At 43.1% G+C, this 16,538-nt stretch overlaps 1 protein-coding gene across 24 annotated transcripts in view; it reads right to left on the reverse strand.

Moving 5' to 3' along the window:
- Positions 1-16,538, reverse strand: part of EPB41L3 (erythrocyte membrane protein band 4.1 like 3) — a 195,793-nt gene that overhangs the window by 119,500 nt on the left and 59,755 nt on the right. For 4 of the 24 annotated variants that reach the window (XM_054017398.1, XM_054017394.1, XM_054017411.1 and 1 more), the window contains exon 1: positions 7,781-7,992. The exons of 1 other annotated variant lie outside the window; for it this stretch is intronic. The gene's annotated coding sequence lies outside the window, so the exon portion shown is untranslated. Of the gene's footprint in view, positions 1-6,398; positions 6,504-6,600; positions 6,739-7,780; positions 8,025-16,538 lie in introns of those variants that run through there. 19 more of the 24 variants (XM_054017400.1, XM_054017402.1, XM_054017401.1 and 16 more) reach the window with 14 other exon arrangements.

Consider the following 16,538-nt stretch of genomic DNA (forward strand, 5'->3'; position numbering starts at 1 on the left):
ACACTTGGAGTCAGGTCCCATTGGGTTCAGGTCAGGTTGAAGGGCTCTACCAGGGACTGCCTCTTACTATGCATACAGTGCCTAGGACACAAGGACTTCCAGTCAAACAGTGAGACAAACAATGAGATATAATAAAAATAATAATCCTATCACTATTCAGATACATCACCTTTTTATATCTGAACTTCCAATTATGCCTTTTCTTATTGAAGATCATTGCATCATGGGGGTGTATGGGGTGAGTTTAACAGGTAATACCTCTGCATAGAAGATAGCCACACCCATAAGGGGTGGTTTGCTTGCAGCTGGTGCTGGCAACTCACTCAACTCTCACCAAATCTAGTTGGAGTAGCTGGCGGCGGTGACCACTTAGCGAAAGGCATGTCTGGCCCTCCAAGTGCATGCCAAGGAGTCATGGTCGAACACTTGGCAAATACTAGACCATAGAAACTGAATGAAGATAGAAATTCGGCCCCATAGCAACTGCTGAGCTGACAAATGGAAATCAAAGAGGATGACAACACTGCAACTTGACAAAAACCCTCCATTATAAAACAGCTATTCGCTAACATGTACATTTATTTCAAATTGACTCCAGACTCTTGGTCAGGAAAAGTACAGAAAGTAATCATACAATAATGGGAGGGGAAGGGAGAGGTTCTCCCTTTTGGGTGAGAGCAGAAGTACTAGCCAATTTTTCTAAATCCATGCTCCTTGCTATTAACAAACAAAACCATATCAGCATGAAGGAAAAAGGAAGAAAAGGAAAGACAATTAGGTATACAAGGTAATTTTTAAAGTGATCTATTGCTATCAACTTCTAAAAAGTTGAACAGTAATAACTCAACAAAAATGCTAATCTCTCTGATTACTTCACCTAATGAGTAGAATTTACCATCTCCAGAACCCCTAGGGAAACTCTCGGTGTAACTAATTAACATTCACAGGGCCAAATTCTGATGCCTTTACTTTACTGAATAGCGCCTAGCTCTATAAGTAGGCTTATTGATTTCGATGGGTACTACTCAGCACAAGTGAGGGTGCAGGAATCTGGCCCTGAGTCAGTCTAAAACATTTTTCCTGGGTCTGCAAGAACCTTCTCTTCAGTGAGTTCATTACAGTCTTTTTAACTAACGTTTTTGATTGCAACCACTACACCCAAGAAAACAGTAAGGTGTCATTTACAGTTGCCCCTGGTTTCATGAGGACCAGACACCACCACCCCCACCAGGGACCAATGACATAAATAATCTCCAATATTGTCACAACTGCATTGTGTGGCTGATTTGCTGCAGGGTTCTGTACCACGTGCTGCCACAGCAGGTGCTGGACATGTTCCAGCCTATTGAGGCTGCAATACATGTGGTTTCCACAGGGACTTCTTGGCCTGAAGCATGTAGGCTGCACTCAGCAGTGCGAGGAGAAAATGAGCAAGGAATAGGGACTACCTCAGATTGCACGCTCATTCTCCCTGCTGCTTCTGCTCCTGCTTTTCCAGACCCAGCACAAAATATGGGATTTCTGAGAGGGGTGTCAAGATGATTAACCTGGGGTGTGAGGCAGGAGTAGGGATTGCTCTGAGGATTGTCCGATGGGAAAGGATTAAGAGCTGAGGGTGTGGTTCTGAGCTGAGGAGAGGTTAAGTAAGGAGGGTGAGGAGTGTTCCTGAGCCATAGGGGTTGGGTTGGAGAGGTTCTGACTCAGGAGGGGATGGATTTAGTTGGCATGGTTGATTCTGCAAGGAAGAAGTCAGTTGGTGAATTAAGTTGTAGGTCAGTTGGTGGTGTGGGTGGAGTGAGGAGTTGGTAAAGTAAGAGCTAGATTTGAGGGGAAGAGATTGGGACTAGGAGACAACAGTGATGACTGACAATGATAAATATACTGTTATTGTCTATCCTGCTCTTAACTGTGAAGTGCTCCAGTTTGAAATGGAGAATGGGTAGGAAAGAAGAGAAAAGACAGTACCCCTTTTCCCCCTCATCCCCAACAACACCCCTCTCCCTGTACCCACCCCCCCGCACTGACCAGAGTGTGTCAGTTTTTCCACTTGAAAAATATAAGCTCCTTGCAGGGAGATTGTTCCCCACATTCCCACCAGCTATTCTGGGCTCCAGCTGTCACTGACCACCTCCTTTAGGAAAAAAATGCTCTATTAAGAGCCAAATCTACTTCACAATGTACATATATTGTACTAAGGTAGTCTGTCTAGCTTTTAACTCAGGCTTAACCAGGAACTTCAACTTCATTCCACTCCATTCAAGAGTTTCATAGACTTCCTCTAATGCCATTTATGGATGCTATTATATTTATCAATGTTACAGTGCCTGCACACAGACACACATTACACGTGTGTAAATACTTGTATATGCTTATAACAGTACACATTCATTTAAATTGTTCTTTCCCCCTAAAATCTTGTATACTGATCACATATGCTTTTAATTTTCTTCTAGCCCTTTTTCCCTCACACCAAGTCCCCTTGGTTTCTACATTCTTTTTTAACCCTATAAATGAAAACCTTTTCACAGTGGGATCAGACATCTGGTGGACAATTTTCCCCTCCCTCCCCCGTTTCCTCCCTCCTCTCTCTTCCCCCAACACAGCTCTACCCCCCCCTCCACACACACACTCAATTACTACTACTACTATTACTATGGTTTCTCATCTTGCAAAGGGATTCAAATTTTATGGATTAAGAACTCAATGGAAAATGACTGTCTTTCTGTAAAGCAGAGTGCTTTCAAAATGAACAATCTGTACAGGAGAGGGTGGTGGAAGACTGACAGCTGTAAGTGAAAACAAATATTTCATATAAGCACCCTACAGACAGGAAACACTCACCAGGCCTCATTTTATTTATGTAGCACGTTTCATACATTGTATCTCACTGACTGCACCCAAAGCAAGGCACAAGTGATTTAGAAGGCTAAGATATGGAATGTTCATGAAAGCAAGAATTAAATATAATCATTTAGTTCTGGTGACCACAGAATAATAAACGACCAGGCAAAATGTAAACATTAAATTTTAATTTAGGTTAAAAGAAAAAAAGTCAATTATTTGAGTTTATTTATTCAGTATTTGTAAGGAGAAAAACACTGAATCTGCATCCAGACATTTCCACATTATCTTCATATTAACTCAGTTGTCTCAAATACTGTAACCCAATTTCCGTTTTTTTTCCCAGCCATTCAGTTCTGCACATTCCTCCTGAGGTTCCTCTGCACTAATGCCCATAGTGACAACCATTAGTAATGGCAGGGGCAGGAGCAATAAGCCTGCAGGACTTCTCTTACTGAAGGCAGACGGATAGGTTAGCTATTATTTCTTCTCGCTACCCAAGTTGTTCCTGCTCCCAGATGTCAAGAGCTTTGGAAGGTCAGCCTCTTTCCTATTACACATCTAGGAGTCTCTCACTAGATAATTGAAGTGCTAGGTCCATTGCCAGGGTAAGAAATGGAAGCCATGCTTAAGGAAGTGTTCATGTCCTTTTATGACCCACATATGAACCTTCTGATAATATGGAAAAATCAATACAATTCCTCTTAGTTACAAGCTTGTGGAATCAGAACTATAGCCAGACCTCTTGTTTATACAAGTGAACACAGGAGTATATATTAAATACCTAATTTCAGAAATCAGTCAACATTTCCCTCATCACCACAAATTGAAAAAAAAAAAAAAAGCGGTTAGAAGTTAATTTATTTCCAACGTTAGACAGTTTTCAGGATTTTTTTTAACCTGCTCATAACTATAAAGTCTTTAAAAAAGTTTGCTACTGCAGTAAACATCTCAGTGATTAACTACCCTTTTCTAAATCTATTTTCATTTAGCATTCTTATATTATTCTCCATAATTGTAGACTTTTGTGTGTGTTCCACAACTTGCATATCTAGTATAAAACAATCCACCTAGAGAATTAACATACCCTATTCAGGAACCCATCACTCAATTCTCAGTGCAGCTGGGAAGTAACCACATTTTTCACAGTTATACTCATATTTATCACCAATTCATTAAATTAAAGGGAGGTCAAAGCCCTACCAGAACACACTGAAAATTCAAATATTTTTTCAGTAACGGAATGTCTTGCCAGTATAAAATGTGATAAATAGGATCCTGAAACAAAATATACCACAACATTGTCATCTACATTTAAAGAACCACATCCTTACTTAAATGAGTAGCCGCACTGATTTCAATGGACCTACTCAAGGTTAGTCACGTGTACTTGCAGAATTAGACCTATATTCTGTATTTCAAAAGGAAAAAAACTTCATGGTTGTAAAAGCAAGTACTTTTGAGTATGTTGTCAGTGTAGTAACCGATACCGCTGTATCATATATATACACTGTATCTTAGGAACCAAATGTTCTTTTGTAACATACTGGAAAAATTCTTTAATTGTTCCTTCCTGTCATATACCACCATTTACTGGTACATGAGAATTACATGAATCAAGTTTAAATACTACCCACTGAATGAATACCCCATTTCCAGTTCTATTTTACTGTTAGTTAAATCAAAATAAATACTTAAAATACACGGAAGACATTTTACATAAATGTTAACAAGGAATACATCATTGCCAATACACCAAAACATATAATATACCTAATAAAAATATGTTAAATGAATACATTTCCATATACCAAACTGATTGTGAATAGTCACATTATTTATAAAACAATGAAGCCCTCAAACAAACAAAGTCCTCACACAAATACCTGTTAGAGGAAATTTTTGTTCAGCGAGGATAAGTATTTTGCAGGTTTCCACTATAGATGAAAACCCGCATCTCTTTTTATTTGTAAATATACACACACAATCTTTAGATTCACCTCTACTTGTCCCTCCTTTGGAAAAAAAACGCAAACAGCTGTGCTGCAGTTCCTAAGGCAAGGCTGCATCAGTCTTTCATTTAGTAGACACAAAGTTAAAACAAAGATGGTTCAGACAGTCTGATTTTCAGTGCCCCACCCTCATTTCCTTGAGCCAGAGTGATGTCATAACACAAGGCAGCGCAATGACTTCATTGCTACAGTTCTCCTTGCTTCTGGGCATGCACCCCCTCTCTTCTTCACGACAAAGACAAAGCCTTTACACCACAGCAGTAAATAAAAGGCAGACTCACATTAGATGAGCTCTTATAATGTACCTGTCAAGTTTCCAATAATACTGGCTAACCCTTTAGAAGAAAAACATCACTTGCATCATTAAACATCACTTTAATAAGGGGACGCCACTGTAAGATGAATTAGGTGAAGGGAGATTCAGTGTTGGCTGTATTAGTGTATTAAATAAAAATAAAGTATGATACATTAAAATATTTCAATGTGTTTAAGCTAATGTTCTCTGGTACTAATCATTCACCACTGCAGTGAACAGGACTGTAGCAGAACAGAATCACAAGGAGCCTTCCTGTTCTAATGGAATCATACAGAATAAACTTGCAATCGCTCTTCACTCTAATGTGGTGATCCCCCTCTTTCCATCCACTATATTATTTCTGATGTGCAAATGTCATCATCATGTTACAGAGTGGAGATTTCCCAACCAAGGAGACTGGTACAACAACATGAAGGAAAAAAATACTGATGCAGCAAATTGTCACACAATGATTTTAACCAATTAAGTGACACAGGAAGATTAGCTTTGCTTCTTATATTGTACTTAAAGATTATCTTCCATATTTATTGAAACAAGCCACAATGCACTATATTAACTTAACCAAAGTCAAACAGTAAATTAAGAGTGAAAAAACCTACTTTATTTCTGGATTATTTAACTGGATTATGTAAATGGTTCACCACATAGGAGATAATAGTACTATGGAAAGTGTCACCTTTGACCTGTGATTCTTCACTTCGTCTCCCTAAAAAACTTACAAGTCAAGTTAAATAAGTATTTTTGCTTGTTCCTACCTCAAAGTGATGCACAAAGTTCAGTTTAGCAAGTGTGTTACATCTTTGCCTCAAGTATAAATAAGGTTTAGGCACATATTCAGAAGTAATATTCAGAGTAATGCTAGTCTTTCATTACATTCTATTACTTCAATAAAATGATGATGTTGAGAGGAAAATAAAAAGAAACTACAAAAGACTGATTTTACTGACTTTAATTATTATGGAAGTGTAAATTTTTAAGTTAATTGTATATCTGACAAAATTAAAACAATTAAAAATACCCCTCCCGGCTATCCCTTCTTTCTCCACATACCTTGTTCTCAGCTTAATACAGAACCTATTACCAGAGCCACTCCCTCTTCTATTTTTTAAATCCCACAAAATACCCTCAAACTCCCCATTAAAGCGAGTAAAACCAAAATATGAATAATTCTGTAACTACACATGAAAATACTGTAACTGTATGGCAGCACTGTAAACTTTCTAGCCCACCTGGTTTATCCTTGCTGTCTAAGTTGCGGTGAAGTACATGCACACATCTATCACTGCAACATCTTTCAAGTACACACTTCAACCCAAGGCTACCAGGATTCACATCTGAAAACACAAGTACTCAAATTACACGATTGCAAAACTTGTCTGACCCTTTATTTCTCTCCCACCCCTCCCCCCATCCCGCACATCTGATTAATACCATCTGTTTCCCCTGAGCTTTCCCTTTCGATCGCAAGAACCTCTCTTCCCCAACTTAAGACGCCAGCCCAGTGTGCAGCCGAGAGAAACCGGAGGGAACCTTGGAATTGGAAACGTTAAAGACAGGAGCGGAGACAGCGCTGCCACTGCAGAGGTCCAGAGCTCCAATTTACTATGTAACCACACCCACCGCATTGCAGAAGCCACGGGCTGGAGGGGGCTCGGGGGGGGGGGGGGGGGAGACGGACACGCCAGATAACAACAAGCAGTAACTCCGCCGCCACAAGAAGACGCACCAAGAAGAGCCTAACCGATTTCAAGAGGGGAAAAAAAGCTGGACAATTAACTCCCAACCCTCTTCACTCGCAAAAGCATCCCCGCCACCACATCAGGCTTCACACGATGCACGCAACAACCCCCCTTGACGGCCCGCCAGCCAGGTAAACAATGCAGTTGGCACACCGCTGTGCTCCGCAAGGGGGTGAACGGGAACAACTCTACCGGGGGCTGCCCAGCTTGGGGGCTTTATGGAGGGGCCATTACAAGAGAGCCCAATCCACGCACCCCACTTCCCCCACAGGCGCCCTGGCGCTGCTGTCCTGTATAAAAGAGAAGTTTCCTCTAGGAAAAAAAATGCCTTGTATAAACACCCCTCATCCGCCCCCTCCCCAGGCACCCTCGCCCGCTCCCCTGGCACGCGTTGCCCAGTCCAGGCTTTTCCCAGCCTGTCAGCGGGAAGATCCCGGGCAGTAGCAGCAAACCCAGCAGCTCGGCACCCAATCAGACACCTCCCCTCCTGCTGACACAACCGCATCAAAGCAACGGGACCATCCGAGCCAGGCCCCGGAATAGCGGCTGGCTGGCGAGCCGCACCGCAGCAGCTGGAGGGCAGGCGGGTCAATGGCTTTTTTTAATCCGAGCGGCTCTCCAGGGGTGCAGAGGGAAGGGGCAAGTGACACCCAGGGGTCTGCACGCAGATCTCGCCCTAGTTCCCCCCCGTCACCAGCCACTGATCACTTTAAAATGGCTCCTCGAAAAGAGATTTAAAAAAAAAATAGTAAAAACGCCCCTGGTAGCGGAGACCCTGAGCAGATCCCCCCGCCCGCCCGCCCCCAGCAGAGAAAACTGCAACCACACTAGCAGCCAGGGGGGAAGCGAAGCGAGGTGCCGGGAAAAGGTACCTTGGCAAACCGGCGCAGCAGCAGCAGCGAGCTGGAGCCCGGGTCTCTGCTGGGTCTAGGTCTGGTTCCAACACGTCAGAGGGACGTGCAGCAGCAGCCGCGGCCACGCGTCAGCAGCAGCCCAGCCCAGCCCAGGACGAGCCCTCCACAATATCCAGCAAATCAGGAATGTGGAGACAGGCTCCTTCAAAAAGCCCCTCGCCGCGGAAAACGGGAAAAGCTGGATCCCGCCGGAATCGGCCGGCTTTGGCGCTCAGCAGCCCCACCCCGCGCTGTCTACATGGAGAAAGAGGCGCTTCGAGGCTCCGATCCCAGGGGGAACCCCTCGTCCTAATGTATCCCAGTGTAATCCGCGCAGCAGACACCTCGGATCTGTCCCTTGCACCCGGCTGGATCTTGCCCAAATTTTGCCCCTTTCCGTGCAAATACCACTGCTGGGAGATCAAGTGTAGCGACTCCGATTTGCGCGCCCGCGCACAAACACAGACCTAGAGCGTTAAGCATCATTGCACGCCGAGGCCGCGACCAACCTGCAGACTCATCACCTGGATCCTCCCCCCACCCCAGCCCACAATGTTCACTGTCTAAAGAGAGACCAGGAGAAGCTGCTCCTCACACACCTTCTGAATCGACCCTCCTACACTGCAGCTCAACAGTATCACAACAGACAGACCCAGGCTCTGGAGCCTGTCAACTTTTGACCATAAACCAGAAATTGTAGCAACACTAGATTATATTTTGCTTCTACTATTCTACCCAAATCGCTAAGTTAACACCTGGATCTGGCTAGTTTTTGGGCTGCATTCCTCTAACTTTACCATCTAACTTCAGTACATGTGCAGTTTTTCCTAGTACACTAGAATAATATGGATCACATTTTATCTGACAGGATCCAGATTTGGAATTTTGCAGCACTGCACTTAGAGGCATTGATTTCTGGACTTTTTGGTGGGAGTAGGAACAGCTAAATTTGTTCTGTGTTTAGACAGTGGAATGCACAGGAAGGGCCAAAAATAGCTGGATCCAAGAAGATCCTGATGCCAGATCTGAGTACTGGCAGTGCTGCTGTGCTAGAATGTAGGGGGGCCTATGTGGGGTTGGAGAGTGAGAGGGTTGTGTAGGAGTAGTAGCTAGGTTTATTCTCCATTTAGGCAGTGGAAGTTGAGGGGCTGACTGGGGCCCAAAACTGGGGATCTTGCCCCGACCTGAATCATGGCAGGGGGAGAAAACTGTTTTAATTAATAGTGTCTCTGGGACTTGAAAGAGAAAGAGGGTTCTGACAGCATGCAATGGCGATCTAGGTTCTCTGATTAAACAGAGCAGCAGACACTATCCAATGTAGAATAATCAAAGAACTCCCTCCCCGCCCTATATGCAGAACTGCCATTCAGCTGATCTGGCATACAGTAACATGCATAATACAGAGAGATTCTTCAAAGGGAAATTGTGTGCCATCAACTCAGAGAAGACATGCAGTTTAAACAGCAAGAGTTATATGTTGTTCTCAACCAGGAACTCAGAAAAATCATTGTGAAATGCAGGAGAAAGTATTTGACAGCTAAAATATACACTAGAATTGATGAGATTTGATTTTTTAAATTGTGAAAAAAGGACAATCAGTTTGAATCAAATCTTGAATCTCTAAAGTGAGCGCAAAGACTTGAGAAGTATCAAGCATTTAAAAGATGCATAAGATATACTGGGTTAACCTTTTGCAGCTGTTATTTCTGTTCTGCAGAAACATGGTACCTTTATTTTTAAGCACAGTAAAGCCACTAGAACATCAGCACTTCAAAGTAACTAATATAGTCCATTGATAACACCGCTGATGGATTTGCCTCAATTATGATTTACACCAACACTTCTGGATAAATAGCATCTTCTATCTGAGGGCTTGTCCACACTTACTGTGGGATCTACAAGCAGCTATCGATACATCAGCAGTCGATTTAGTGGGTCTAGTGAAGACCTGCTAAATCGATTGCTCTCGCGTGGACTCCTGTATTCCACCAGATTGAAAAGAGTAGGGGGAGTTGATGGGAGAGCATCTCCCATTGACATCGCATAGTGGGGACCCCGCAGTAAGCAGATCTAAGCTACATCAATTTCAGCTACGCTACAAATTGCATAGCTTAGATTGAATTTCCCCTGTAGTGTAGACAAGGCCTGAGGAGCTCAGAGGGCTTTATGTACATTGATGTAGGCTCACAGCACTTGTGGGAGGATGATATTATGACCGCATTTTAGAAATGAGAAATCTTAGCAACAGAGAGGTTAAGTGGCCATGGACTTTGGATGTGAAACGTGAGATTCTTGGGCCTGAGTTTCAAAGCTTTTAAGCACTCACAACTCCCGTGGAAGACAAAGGATACTTCAGAGATACTGAGCATTTGAAGATCAGGCCTAAAGAGTCTCAAATCAAACCCAAAAGCTAAAGACCTCCCCATCCCAAAGGATTGGGCCACTTTTGAAAACATTGGTCTTTGTGATTTTCCCAGGGCCCTCACAAAAAGGTCTCCACCAGAGCTGGCTGGAAAGCAGAATTTCCTTTCTTCCAAAAAAAATTCAAATTTTTGCAAAATATTTCATCCTGAACAGGGCCAGCCAGTCTGCCTCCCTGCCTCATTTTCCTCAAAAGTTTTGATGGAATAGCCACATTTCCGCAGAATGTTTAAATTCCATCAGCTCAGCATTTTCCAACAGAAAATAGTTGTGTTGAAAAGTTTTCAACCAGCTCTAGTACTCCCTTCCCACCCAGTCGTAAATCATGACTAAGGCTGTGAGTTTGTCACCGAGGTTACGGATTCCGTGACCTCCATGACTTCTGCAGCAGCCAGTGCGGCTAGCCCAGCGGCCGCCTGAGCAGCTCGCCCAGCGGCCGCCTGAGCAGCTCAGGCAGCCCCTGGGCCAGCCGCACAGGCTGCTGCTGGGGCATTCTTGGGTCGCCGTGCCCCCAGCAACAGCAGGGGTTTGGGTGTGGGAGGGGGCTCAGGGCTGGGGTGTGGGAGGGTGCTGGACGGTGCTTACCTCAGGGGACCCCCTCCCGGAAACAGCAACGTGCCCACCCTTCAGCTCCTAGCTCCACCTGCCACCTCCGCCCATAGGTACCACCCCCACAGTTCCCATTGGTCATGGTTCCTGGCCAATGGGAACTGCGGAGCCGATGCAGAGGCAGCACGTGGAGCTGTCTGGTCGCACCTCCGCTTAAGGGGGAGCCATGAGGAACCAAGTAGGGAGCCTGTCAGCTCCACCAGCCCCCTCCCCGAGCACAGCGGCGCCCCCAGGCTGCCCCTCCCCCAGAGACCCTGCAGTACCCCTGGCCACCCTCACTGCCCAAGATTTAGTCAGGGTTATATAGTACAAGTCATGGACTGGTCACGGGCCCATGAATTTTTGTTTAATGCCCGTGATTTTTACTAAAAATACCTGTGACTAAAACGTAGCCTTAATCATGAATAACTCCATTGTAGTGATTGAAGTTACAGCAGTGTTCAATTATGAGAGAGAAGAATCAGACCCAAGGTCTAGGCAGCACTAGGAAGAGACCCCAGATCACTCCTTTTACCTCTGGAGACTGGAGAGTCTTCAAATCTAGGTATTCAGTGTTGTTGTAGCTATGTTGGTCCCAAGATATTAGATAAACACAAGGTGGGTGAAGTAATATCTTTTTCTGGACCAACTGCTGTTGATGAGAGAGACAAGCTTTCAAGCTACACAAAGCTCTTCTTCAGGTCACCTGGACCAGAAGAAAAGCTCTGTGTAAGCTCAAAAACTTGCCTCTCTCATCAACAGAAGTTGGTCCAATATAAGATATTATCTCACCCACTTTGTCTTTAAAATGTAGGTGTCAGTAGTAAATGAAAATTAGTTTAATAGTTTTATATTAGCATCTGTTTGTCTCCAGTAACCACTACAATTTGGTACAATTAGTCACAATTGGCAATTTCCGCTCAAAAGGAGATCCATGCTTCGAAGTGCGTTATGCAAAGAAGGTTGCACAGTTCCTGCCTTATCCTGCAAATATTTAAGCATGTGCATAACTTTATGATGTGAGTCGTCGCACTGATGGTAAAGTTATGCACATGCTTGTTTTCAGGATCAGCAACGTAGTACCCAAATATACTATGTATGGCTCTCGTCAGTGCCATTCTCTCTCTCTTTCATGGAGCACTAACAATCACTATCAAAACCAAAGTATACTTTTGCAATTCTTTCCCATGATACAGTTATGTGACTATTTAACCTTTTTTCTTAAATAGTAAATTTTCCCATTAAACAATTAATTAGTTGAGACATAGCGCTTAGGAAAACTGAAAGTACTATAAGAGTATTAGTAAGACAATTCAGTAAATTTCAGTAAATACCACTTTGACATTACAGGTCTAGACAGTCAGACAATTTCAGGTTCACTTTGATTTTATTCCCATATTTTCAGTTTATTAAAAGCAAGCTTCTGCTCATGACTCATGCAGCTTAGCCTTCTGCATGGCAATGAAACAAAATTCAAATAATTAAGAATGATCACTGTGCGACAATGAATGAAAGTAAGACTTCTGGAAGTTAGAAGGAGCCTTCTAGTACTTCCTTCCTTCTCTACGCAAATATAAAACCTACACATCTATATTAAGCTAATATTATAGTTATGATAAATTTTGTAAGTAAAGTTCAAGGTGAGATGTGCACTCTGGATATCAAGTTCCCCCCTCAAATTCATCTCAATACATATGGCTACAAAATGTAAGGAATTCAAAAACAACATACACCATGTTAGCCAAACAAAATTACAACAACAAACAGATCTGTTATGATGAAGATTATGTCATCAATTGTATCTTTTCTCACAATGGTCATATTGGCATGCATATATATATTATATATATATATATATATGCCATGAGTCATTGGAAGAACTGGTAATAGAACTTAACAGTTATTGTCTCCCAGTGCTATACAACATCAAATGGTGTAGTTCACCATTGATTGTATCAGGATGTGCTAAGAAATGGAACCCAGCCACAACCTGTGTCTATTTCAAGGCCCAGGATTACCAATAGATAACTAATATTTTATCTTAAGTCCTTATTGGGCTGCTGTTCCATTAGAGTGTATTGACTCTCTGAAAGCTGCATTAAGAGGGATAAACACCTCATTCTTTCAAGTGCTTTATAGTCTTTCAAGATTATATGAAGCTCCTGTTTTCATTGAATCATAGAATATTGGGGTTGGAAGGGACCTCAGAGGTCATCTAGTCCAACCCCTGCTCAAAGCAGGACCAATCCCCAGACAGATTTTTACCTCAGTTCCCTAAATGGCCTCCTCATAGATTGAACTCACAACCCTGGGTTTAACAGGCCAATGCTCAAACCACTGAGCTATCCCTCATGTAGCCTAAAGTTTTAATTATTCTTCTAAACAGTCAAAAATAATAGGTGGCAACCATCTTTTTAGAGAGTCATATAAAACTTTCTCAGCAATGGAGGCATTAAAGCAGAAGTGGGCAAACTTTCTGGCCCAAGGGCCACATCTGGGTATGGAAATTGTATGGCGGGCCATGAATGCTCACAAAATTAGGGGTTGGGGTGCAGGAAAGGGTGTGGGCTCCAGCTCGGAAATGGGGAGTTCAGGGTGCTGGAGAGAGTTCTGGGCTGGGGCAGAGGGTGAGGGGTGGGGAGGGCTCCAGCTAGGGGTGTAAGCTCTGGGGTGGGGCTTGGGCTAAGGGGTTGGGGATGCAGGAGGGTGCTCGGGGCTGGGACTGAGGCGTTTGGAGGGCAGGAGGGGGATCAGGTTGGGGCAGGAATGCTTATCTCAAGCAGCTCCCGGAAGCAGTGGCATGTCCCCCTCCGGCTCCTAGGCGGAAGCGTGGCCAGGCACCTCTGCATGCTGCCTGGTCCACAGGCGCCGCCCCTGCAGCTCCCATTGGCCACAGTTCCTAACCAATGGGAGCTGCAGAGGTGGTGTTTGGGGCAGGGGCAGCGTGCGGAACGCTCTGGCTGCCCCTATCTGTAGGAGCCGGAGGGAGGGACATACCGCTGTTTCCGGGAGCCGTGCAGAGCCACAGCACACATGGACTGGGGCAAGCCCCTGACCCCACTCCCCAGCTGGAGCTCGAGGGCTGGATTAAAACATCTGAAGGGCTGGATGTGGCCCCCAGGCGATAGCTCGCCACCCCTGCATTAGAGGATGAATTCCAAGAAGGGTTAATCTTGCATTTATTAAATTTGGTTTTGTGCTCCTTTTATTTTTGACTTATTTCCCCTCTCTTTAAGAGTATCAGAAGTACACATCTTTTCAAGGGGATTTTTCTTTTTTGTACCCTGATCCCTGGATCTTGACCGAAGAGGCCTTATGCCCTCTAGGGAATAAAGCTGTGTGTATTATTAACTGAACAGACCACTTTCTAGGATGCCATATGTACATACCTATGACATACAGTAGATAAATATGTCAGTTTTGGTGATTCAATAGGTCAAATTTACCCCTCACATAAATTTATTGATTTCAGTGGAGTTATACAAGGGACACATGAAATTGTCTGAAATTGGTCTTGCCTTCCCACCCAGAGCCAAAACCATCCTTTTAAGATTACTGAGGGAACAACCAGTAAGTCTGTCCCGAGAGCTATTGCAATTAAAGTGCTGAGTAAGGATTCACTTACTGTAATTAATTCAGCATTGCCCTTTGTCATTTTCATACCTGTAGCAACTTGCTGCCTGAGAGAATTTAAAAGATTATTTAGACATATAGCTATTATGTACTGGTTCACTTCTTTAGTCTCTTTAAGAACCAAGGAATTCAGGAGGGCATAAGACCCTATGTATTCCCTGGGACTCTATTACCCCAGAGAGGGGCAGGACTAAATTGGTGATCTGGCTGGAGGCCCCGTTGTGACCCACCAAAAGGCAGACCATCACAGAGGTAGTAATTACCAATTAGACATTGGAGGCAGGGCAAGTGGGAAGCAAGTGACCTAACCACTAGGCAAGGCTACCAGTGAGCCCAGCCAGTAACACTCCCATGGACTTCACTTGGCCCTAAATCAACACAATGTGAGTAGTCATATACCCAGTCTGTTTAAATCCTGTAAAAACTTAGGACTGGTCTATACTACCACTTAAGTCAATGTAACTTACGTCGCTCAGCGGTGGGAAAGAGACACCCTCCCTGCGAGCAACGTAAGTTACATCAACTTAAATGCTATCCACACCAGTGCTATGTTGGCAGGTGACGGTCTCCCTGCCAACCTAGCTTCCACCTCTCACGGAGGTGGAGCAATTATGCCGACGGGAGAGTGCTCTCCCGTCAGCCTAGTGCATCTTCACCAGCTGCACCAATGTAGTGCTTTAGTATAGGCTTGCCCTTAGACACCTAATTTTATTCATATTAGCGGTCCCCTGGACATAAGTGGGACTGATCAAATCAACAACATTACTTGCATTCCTAAATATTTGAATGATCAGGTTCACAGGATCTAATCCAGCTCCCACTGAAGTCAACTGAAAGACTCCCATTGGCTATAATAGGAGTTCCACTCGACCCTTGTTTATGTTTGTAGCATCTTAGTTCCTCTCAAGAAGCATTGTCTTTCACATTCATACTATTCCTTCAATTCAATTTGTAGCTTGTTTCACTTTCAAATTCACATTAACTGACTGGAAGGAATGCAAGTGGTATGCAAGGAACAAACAAAAATGAGTCCAGTGGAATGCAGCAAAACACTTGCATCATTCTTCTCAGCTTAGATCATTTACTTCCCCCCCCACACACACCAATTTATCCTCATGTTTGGTGAGGAAGGAGAAATAAAGAGACATTGACCAGGTTCAAGTAACTCTCTAGATCTCATTTCAGTAAAATACACGTCAGTGTCCTAGAATTGTGAGATACGGAAAAGCAACACACCCAAAAGAACAGTCTTCTCATCAAGAAGAATGTTAGGAATCTCTGGGGCAGGGATCGTGATTTCAGTCTGTTTGTACAGTGGATAGAACAATGAGGACTTGGTCTATGACTGAAGCACCTAAGTGCTACGGCAATAGAAATAAATAATAAAAACTAGGGCTGTCGATTAATCACAGTTAACTCACGCGATTAACTAAAAAAATTAATCGTGATTAAAAAAATTATTTGCAATTGCACTTTTAATCCCATTGTTAAATAGAATACCGATTGAAATTTATTAAATGTTTTGATTATATTGATTTCAATTATAACACAATCCAAAGTGTACAGTGCTCATTTATATTATTATTACAAATATTTGCACTGTAAAAATCATATACAAAAGAAATAATTTTTCAATTTACCTCACACAAGCACTGTAGTGCAATCTCTATCGTGAAAGTGCAACTTATAAATGTAGATTATTTTGTTACAGATCTGCACTCAAATAAAACTTTACAACCTATAAGTCCACTCAGTCCTACTTCTTGTTCAGCCAATCACTAAGACAAACAAGTTTGTTTACATTTACAGGCGATAATGCTGCCCACTTCTTACTTACAATGTCAATATAAAGCGAGCAGTGTACGGGTTGTATTGTGTGTCGTAATTGAAATCAAAATATTTGAAAATGTAGGAAACATCAAAAAATATTTAAATACATGGTATTCTATTATCGCACGATTAATCACAATTTTTTTTTAATCGTGATTAATTTTTTAATCGCTTGACAGCCCTAAATAAAAACAGATTCAATACATCAGTCAGGTTCCTTTGTAACTGAAATACAGCTAGAGCTTAACCCTATTCAGTCATGATA

This window comes from Malaclemys terrapin, chromosome 2, assembly GCF_027887155.1.
Source record: "Malaclemys terrapin pileata isolate rMalTer1 chromosome 2, rMalTer1.hap1, whole genome shotgun sequence".
Classification (NCBI taxonomy): domain Eukaryota; kingdom Metazoa; phylum Chordata; order Testudines; family Emydidae; genus Malaclemys; species Malaclemys terrapin.